The 9,242-nt window shown below is 36.7% G+C and overlaps 1 non-coding gene and 1 pseudogene across 1 annotated transcript; one reads left to right on the forward strand and one right to left on the reverse strand.

The window, feature by feature from the left end:
* LOC129314040 (uncharacterized) overlaps window positions 1-4,568 on the reverse strand; it is an 8,536-nt pseudogene extending 3,968 nt beyond the window's left edge.
* Window positions 4,569-8,444: 3,876 nt separating this feature from the next.
* On the forward strand, window positions 8,445-8,551 carry LOC129314725 (small nucleolar RNA R71). Its single transcript, XR_008594235.1, has one exon. It is a non-coding gene; the product is annotated as a small nucleolar RNA R71 (small nucleolar RNA).
* Window positions 8,552-9,242: the final 691 nt, after the last annotated feature.

The raw sequence follows: 9,242 nt of genomic DNA on the forward strand, positions 1-9,242 counted from the left end.
GTCATGACTTAAAGAAAATTATCCTAAGCCCATTAACCTAATTAGCTAACCTCCCTGAGGTCTTAGATTAAAGTCCCTAGTTCAATTAACCCATTGGTGAAGACATTAGCCAAGTGATTCATTCAAAATCCTCTCTCAACAGCCATGGTCAAACACATAAATTGAGCACCACAAGATTATGTCAAGCTACTCAACAACACAAGCATTAACACCACAAGATTATGCAATATTAAACAAGAAATTCACTAATTGAAAAACACAAGATTATGTGCCAAACAAAGAGTGGCAAATTCAGTCATGGCTGTCCAAGGAAGAAATTAAATGAAACAATCCTCTCTCTTTACATCAACATCAAATTCAAATTAGAATTTATAAGCTAAGATGATTAGACCCCTAGATTAAGGAATCTAACCATCTAGTAAAAAGAGAAGAGGATAGGAAACAAAAGAACTTAGCCAATTTGAAGCTCAAGACTCATCCTCCATCTTCATCTCTCTAGGATTTCCAAAGAAACTTAGCCAATCTTCATCTTCAAGAACCCTAGTGATTGCTTGTGAAGGCCAAACTCCATAGCTCTTGAATGATGGAAATGAGCTTCAATCCTGTGAAAATGGAAGGGATGGAACGAAAATGAAGAGAGGAGAAGAATGGTATGAGTTTTGTGGAGGTTTGGTGGCTGAAAATGGAGGTTAGGGTGCTGGAAAATGAAGAAACAAAAGAGAGAAAATGAAGAACACTATGAACAAGAGAGAGAGAATGTGGAAGATGAATGAGATATGTGTTGGATCCCATTTGGGTTTAAAATGGCGTGCTCCTTGGTGTCTCCCATCAGCTGAAGCTTAATTAAAATAAGGAAAAAGAAATTAAAATGTAAATGGGAGCCTTGTCACACTTGCAAGGTGGCAACTTCCTATTGGTTTGTAGAATTCCAATGTGTGCCTAATTTCCCATGTGTCATCCACATCATTTTAGCTGATCTAATCCCTCAAAAATAATCATAATTCACGTGCAAACCATCAGCCATTGTCCTCAAGGAGTGTTGACCTCAATTGCCCAATTGATGCACAAGTCACATGCCACCTATGTCACAAATCACATAATTCAATTAAATAGCATATGATATAATAAAATCTAATTCATGTCCAGAATTAAATTCATAATTAGAAGGGAGAATTTATTAAATTAACCAAGTTTCAGGCTGCACAAAATTATATAAAAATTTCACACAAAGGCAAACCAAAAACTAGGACAAACTAAGACACTTAAGAAAGTGTTGACTTTTTTATTTAATTACTCCCAAACTAAAATGAATTTTAAAATATAATTTCACCATTCATCAACTGGACATAAAATGCACTTTGTCAATTTTCTTGTACATTTTCTCAAAAGTTCATTTTTTGGACCAAAATGCCCCTAGTGCACTGATCTTAGAAACTTAGGCAAAGTTCCAAATCTAATGCAATGTGTGCACTTGAAGGTGATAAATCATTAATAAAATGGTCCTAATTGACAAATAAAAGTGGGTAACAAATGTGTTCTATCAATTCCCCCCCACTTAGCTTTTGCACTCGGGCAAATCAAGTGAAAAAGGTCCCAAAAGAAACTATAGACAAAGCAAGAAATAAGAGAAAAAACATTGTTTCAAGTCACTAAAATACTAGCTCATGAACTTCTACAAATTATCAATCAATGTGGCAATAATTACGAAAGAATTATGCACATCACAAACAAACCCTTACCAAGAATCAATGTCAAAGAGTAAGCCTCTCTAGGTTAAGTGTTTGCTCTCATCACTCAAAGTGTATAAGGTATTAAATTTCACTCAAAATTTCTTAGGATAACCCTACTATGAATTTGTAACCCTTCTACATCTCCATCACTAAATAAGCACTTGCAATCAAGAATCAAATGGACTTTATTAGGTTGTGATATAGGTAATGAAAGGATGTCTAAAAATGCATGTATATAAAAAAAATAGGGTTAGCATCAAAATAATGCTAAATCAAGATATATCCCCTAATATGCAAAGCATAACCTAACTCAATTGAGTGAAACCTTAACACAATGAGGATGGAAAGAAATGATAAGAAATAATAAAACAAATGGAATGGATGAGCTAGGCAACTTTTATTTTTTATTTTTTTTTTTTTTCTTTTCTTTCTTTTTTTTTCTCAGCAACTTTATTTCTTTTCTTTTTGACTATATTTTTTTTTCAAATCTATCTTTGTTGTTTTTTTTTTTGGGTTGCCCCTAACTCTTGAAAAACAATGGAAGTAATGGATAGAGAAATGATAATAGGCATCCACTCATTTGATCTAGGACATGCAATGAATATTAAAAAGACATATAAAAGTGTAACATGCATTCCTTGGGGAAAAATAGGGTGAATATTTTTTTTTTTAAGAATCAAACCAAAGGCTCAAAGTGGCTAACAAAGGATAAAATAATAATAGGTTGGCTATTTGGCTCTTGGCTATTTTTTATGAATGCCATCTCTCATCTCCTATCAAACAAGTGCAAGATATATGGTCTTAATTAAGAAGTGAAACAAATTCTAGAGGGTAACATCACTAAGGAATTAATCACACATGAGTGTTTAGCCTCTTCCATAATGGGTAATATGCCACTCTAATCCATTAATTCAAGGTAAAAGAATGTTCACTTCACACCTATTCAATCCTAAAAATTACCACATCTCAAGAATCAAAATATCCATTCAAGAGCTAGGTAATTAAGTAACCTCAAACAAACAAAACAAAGAAATTTTTTTTTGAATTTTTTTTTGCAAAACCAAACAAAACCAAACAAACAAAACAAAATGTTTATTTCTCTCCCCCACACTTAAATCATGCATTGTCCTCAATGTATGTATAGACTAGTGATAAAATAAGGTGAGATCAATAATGAATGCATAACAAAAGTGTGGTGCAGATATTTTTTTTTTCAAACTAAAACACAAAACAAAGAAGTCAAATAAAGCAAATAAACTCTAATTTTCCTACTAGGTTCATCTCCCCCACACTTGAACTATACCTATCATTAAATATATCAATTAAAGGAAGGTAAAAGCTCAAGGTTAGAGAGATACAACCTTATCATGGTGGTTCAAAAACTGTTGAGAGAAGTCCTCCTCCTTTTGAAGTGATTTGGCATCTTTGTAGAGCTTGCATAGGTGACCATTGATTTGCATAGTGGAACCCGTGGCTTTATTCAAGAGTTGCAAAACCCCATAGGGAAACACCTTGGTCACTAGATATGGTCCCTCCCACTTAGACTTCAACTTGGCATGCTTATGAATAAACCTTGTTTGGAACAAGAGGACTTGATCTCCTTCTTGGAACTTTTTCCTCAAGATTAGCTTGTCATGAAGGATCCTTGTTTTCTCCTTATAGATTCTAGAAGACTCATAGGCATCCAACCTAAGCTCCTCAAGTTCTTGCATTTGAAGAAATCTCTCCTTAGCCGAAAGATGGAAATCCAAGTTTAGTTTCTTGATGGCCCAATAGGCCCTATGCTCTATCTCCACAGGGAGGTGGCAAGCCTTTCCATACACCAATCGAAAAGGAGACATGCCAATGGGAGTCTTATAAGCGGTCCGATAAGCCCACAAAGCATCCTCCAAGTGTAAAGACCAATCCTTCCTATTTGTGTTCACCACCTTGGTTAGGATTTTCTTGACTTCTCTATTTGATACTTCGGCTTGGCCATTAGTTTGGGGATGATATGGTGTAGAGATTTTGTGATGCACCCCATATTTAGCCAAGAGAGCCTTCATCATCTTATTGCAAAAGTGGGATCCTTGGTCACTTACCAAGGCCTTAGGAACTCCATACCTACAAAAAATATTAGATTTGAGAAACTTCAAAACAATCTTAGCATCACAAGTTCTAGTAGGAAACATAATCAACACCAAGTAATATGTACTCAAAACTAAAGGATGGTGGAAAGGGACCCATGAAGTCAATGCCCCAAACATCAAAAATCTCACAAAATAAAATGGGTTGTTGAGGCATTTCATGTCTCTTACCCCAACTACTAACCTTTTGACATTTCAAGCATGCTTTACAAAATTCATAAGAGTCTTTAAACAAGCTAGGCCAATACAATCCACAATCTAAAACCTTCCTAGCTGTCTTATTTGAGCTAAAATGACCACCACATGCATGAGAGTGACAAAATTCAAGAACAGAAGGCACATCAACATCATCAACACACCTCCTAATCACTTTATCACTACAAATCTTCCACATCAAAGGTGGTTCCCAAATGTAAAATCTAGACTCTCTTTTCAATTTTTCAATGGCAAAACGTGAAGCACAAGGAGGCAAGACTCTACACTCAATATAGTTAGCAAAAGAGGCATACCATGGAGGCTTAGATGAAATGGCACACAATGCCTCATCAGGAAATGAATCACAAGGAATAGTAGGGTTAGAGTTTACCATAGTAGCTTTTAAATGAGGTAGTCTAGACAAATGATCCGCTACTTGATTGGTAGAACCACTCCTATCCCTTATCTCCACATCAAATTCTTGCATCAAGATCACCCATCGAATCAAGCGAGGCTTAGAATCTGTCTTCTTAAACAAGTACCTCACAGCAGCATGGTCAGTGTACACAACAACTTTAGAGTTAAGAAGATATGATCTAAATTATCAAGTGCAAAAACAATAGCAAACAACTCTTTCTCAGTTGTGGTGTAATTAACCTGAGCTGAATCTAGGGTCCTAGATGCATAAGCAATCACATATGATAACTTGCCCTCTCTTTGACCAAGCATAGCTCCCACAGCAAAATTAGAAGCATCACATGACAACTCAAAAGGCAAAGACCAATTTGGGGCTTTAAGAATGGGAGGGGAAATGAGCATGCTTTTCAAAGTGTCAAAACTCCTTTTGCAAGCATCATCAAAAACAAAATCAACATCTTTTTGTAAGAGTTTAGACATAGGCAAAGCAATTTCACTAAACCCCTTTATAAATCTCCTATAAAAGCCTGCATGTCCCAAAAATGATCTCAAATCTTTCAAACAAACAGGATATGGCAAAGAAGCAATCACATCTACTTTGGCCTTATCCACCTCTATGCCATTGGAAGAAATCAAATGGCCTAAAACAATTCCTTTATCTACCATGAAATGGCATTTTTCAAAGTTAAGCACAAGCTTCTTTTCAATGCACCTACCAAGCACTTTATCTAAAGAATGCAAGCATGAATCAAAGGACTCACCATACACAGTAAAATCATCCATAAAGACTTCCATGCAATGTTCAATAAAATCACAAAATATGGACATCATGCATCTTTGAAAAGTACCAGGTGCATTGCAAAGACCAAAAGGCATCCTCCTATAGGCAAATGTACCAAAGGGGCATGTAAAGGTAGTCTTATCTTGGTCACTAGGAGCTATAGGAATCTGAAAATACCCACTAAACCCATCTAGGAAGCAATAATGGGACTTGGAAGCCAATCTCTCAAGCATTTGATCAATAAAAGGCAAAGGAAAATGGTCCTTCCTAGTCACATTATTGAGCTTCCTATAGTCTATGCACACTCTCCAAGCATTTTGAACTCTAGTTGGAACAAGCTCTCCTTTCTCATTTTTTACCACAGTAATCCCCCCTTTCTTAGGTACAACTTGGGTTGGAGACACCCACTCACTGTCAGCTATAGGATAGATGATCCCAGCACTAAGTAGCTTAACAACCTCTTTCTTTACCACATCTAAAATCAATGGGTTAAGTCTCCTTTGTGGTTGCCTAATGGGCTTAGCATTGTCCTCAAGAAAAATTTTATGTGTGCACACAATAGGGTCAATACCAGGAATGTCAGCCAAAGTCCAACCAATAGCATGTATGTTCTTTCTCAACACATCAAGTAATGCATTTTCTTCCTCAAGAGATAAAGAGTTAGAAATTATTACCGGAAGCTTCTCATTCTCAATGAGATATGCATACTTGAGATTGGATGGTAAAGGCTTCAACTCCAAGGTAGGTGGCTCTACACAAGAGGGAATGAGCTTCTTCAAGTCTAATTTGTGGAATATTCCATGGTACTATCTTGTCTTTAGGCTTCTCACTTGTTTTTGATTTCTCCTCTTCTTTCTTTACAGCCTCCCCCTTTTCTTGCAACTTGTCCTCAAGTGCTTGGACTTGAGCCACGGCCTCGACATGTGAAAGTGTAGAATTTTCCTCCAATAGCTTGGAAATCCTAAGAACATCAAGCTCGAGTGGAGAAAAACTCATAGATTCGGCCTTAATGGCTTTAGTACCTACAACACAAGAAGATATACCCTTCTCAAGCATTTCAAGATCAAGCATAGGAGATATTTTAAACAAATCATGAGAAGAAGTAGTTGCATCATTCAAGCATGCATCAATCTCTAAACAAATAGGACAACTACATCCATCAATACATGTAGTAGTAACAAGAGACAAATCATCATCAACATGTGAGAAAGAATCAAGCATGTGAGACTCACAAGCATCATGAAGCAATAACTCAATGGAACTTACACCTAACAAAGAATAATCCTCAAAAGGATGTTTCATTGCTTCATATATATTAAAAATAACATGATCCTCTCCACATTTCAAAATCAAACTACCTTTTTCCATGTCAATCAATGTACGGGCAGTCCTCATAAATGGCCTTCCTAAAATCAAAATATCATCCCCACTCCCTTCTTTTGACATATCAAGCACATAGAAATCCACAGGAAATAATAGACCTTTAACACAAACCAACAAGTCTTCTACTACTCCATGTGGTCTTCTAACACTTCTATCCGCTAATTGGCATATCATAGGTGTCTTATGCATGCAATCAAGACTCAAGGCATGATAAATTGAAAGAGGCATAACATTAATGGCTGCACCTAAGTCTATCAATGCATGAGAAAAATGTGTGTTGCCAATCTTGCATGGAATTGTGAAGGAACCGGGGTCCTCACATTTTATAGGGAGTTGAGGCTTCATGATAGCACTCACAGATGAGGGTAATTGTACCCTTGCATTAGGCCTAAATTTTCTTTTATTTGTACAACAATCTTTCAAAAATTTGGCATACTTAGGAAAGTTCTTAACTACATCCATCAAGGGTACATTAACATGAATCTTGTGGAAGAAATCATATACCTCTTGATCAAATTGTCCCTTTACTTGCTTAGGGACCACTTGTGCTTGTGGAAAAGGAAGCTTCTTCATAATCTCTTGACTTTGCTTTCCTTCTTCCTTCCTTGAACTCTCCTTTCTTGTTTCACTTTGCTCGGCCTCTCCCTCTTTTTCTTACTAAACAACTCGGCCATAGTCCCCTTTTCCACCTTAGATGGTGGTTGCTCACATATGATCTCCTCAATGTTTTCATCCTCATCATCTCTACAAAAAGATGCATCATTAGGAGCAAAAGAAGAACTAGAAACATTAACATCAATTGAAGAATTTAAAGAGGGCTTCTCGGCCTTCCCTTGTCTTTTGTCTTCTTGTACTCTTTCTCCCAACTCCTTGCCACTCCTCAATGTGATAGCATTAAGATTAGCTTTAGGATTAGCAACGGTGTTGGATGGTAATGTAGAGGCTTGAGCATTGGCTGCACTTAATTGGTTAGCAAGCATATTCATTTGAGAAGTAAGGGCATCAATTTTAGAGTTCATGTTCTCACACTTGTTACCCATACTCTCTACCTTGTTCCCTAAGCCATCATACATGTTTTTATACAAAGAGTTCATTTCAATCAACTGCTTACGTAACACATTCACATCATTAGAAGAGTTCGAATTAGAAGAACTCTCAATTGGAACAAGCCTCCTATCACTATAAGAATTAGAAGAAGGTGTAAGAGAATTACCACTTGGATTGTAGCTTTGAGAAGAGCTACCTTGAGACAAATGAGGTGGAGGGTCACGGCCAAAGGTGTTTTGATAGGATCCTCTTTGTTGATTGTCTTGTAAAGCCACATTTGGATTTGAATAGGAGAAATTAGGATGGTCTCTCCATGAAGGGTTGTAAGTATTAGAATAAGCTCCTTGCCCTTGCCTCCCACCATAGGATTGTTTTCCATTGTAGATAGCATTTACTTGTTCAAACTTAATAGGACAATTGCTTTCTACATGCATAGGTGAGTCACAAAAAGTACAAGAATAAGGGACAAGTGCTTGAGAAGTACTTACATTGCTCACTTGAGATATTTGTGGAGCCAACATTCTCCCAATCTTGGCAGCTAGCAAGTCCACATATGAATCATTAAGAACTGAGGAACCTACCATATTCACATTTCTCTTTTCCCTTGTAGAGTATTGAGCACCACTTGAAGCCATCTTGTCAATTAGTTCCCAAGCCTTTAAGGAAGTGAGGTCAATCAAGCATCCACCACTAGCGGCATCAATGTTAACTTTGTCTCTTGGAATCAAGCCCTCATAGAAATATTGGACTAAATTCTCACTAGAAATTTGATGGTGTGGGCATTTAGCCAAAAGGCCTTGGAATCTAGTCCAATACTCATAGAGACTCTCATCCTCTCCTTGTTGGACCCCATAGATTTGCTTTCTCAAATTGGTGACCTTGGAATTTGGAAAGAATTTATCTAAGAAGAGTCTTCTTAGCTCGGCCCATGTGCTCACTTTCACATAAGAAGGGTAGTTGAAATACCACTCCTTTGCTAAACCTTCAAGAGAAAATACAAAAGCCTTAGCTTGAACATCATCAACATTTACATGCATAGGCTTCATAGTATCACAAACCAATAGGAAAGTATGCAAAAACCTATGACAATCCTCTCCTGGTAACCCATGAAATTTAGGCAATGCATTAATCAAGGAGGATTTAATTTCAAATTGAACATTAGTAGGAGGAACATATAAGCCATAAGGATTATCATGCCAATTAGGTTGAGTTAATTGCCTAATGCTCCTCTCCTCTCTAGGGTTATGCAAGCCTTCAAATTCATTATTAACATGGCCATCATCATGCAAATTCTCATTCCCATTCCCATGGCCCTCATTATGCACATGCTCATGTCCTAAGATACCTTCCATTGTTGAATTACAAACCAAATGAGAATCAAGAATAGGTTGTGATCTTCTCAATCTAGAAATAGTTCTTTCAATTTCTGGATCTAATTCAACAAAAGAGGTATGTTTTCTTCGGGTCATGCACTAATCAAGCTCAAGAAAATTAAGAACAAAGAACAAACTAAACTAAAATGCAAATCAACATGAAACAATTCAAAACACACAACAAAAGAAA

This window comes from Prosopis cineraria, unplaced genomic scaffold, assembly GCF_029017545.1.
Source record: "Prosopis cineraria cultivar Desert tree isolate PC_DT_omini unplaced genomic scaffold, ASM2901754v1 PC6, whole genome shotgun sequence".
NCBI classification, from domain to species: Eukaryota; Viridiplantae; Streptophyta; class Magnoliopsida; order Fabales; family Fabaceae; genus Prosopis; species Prosopis cineraria.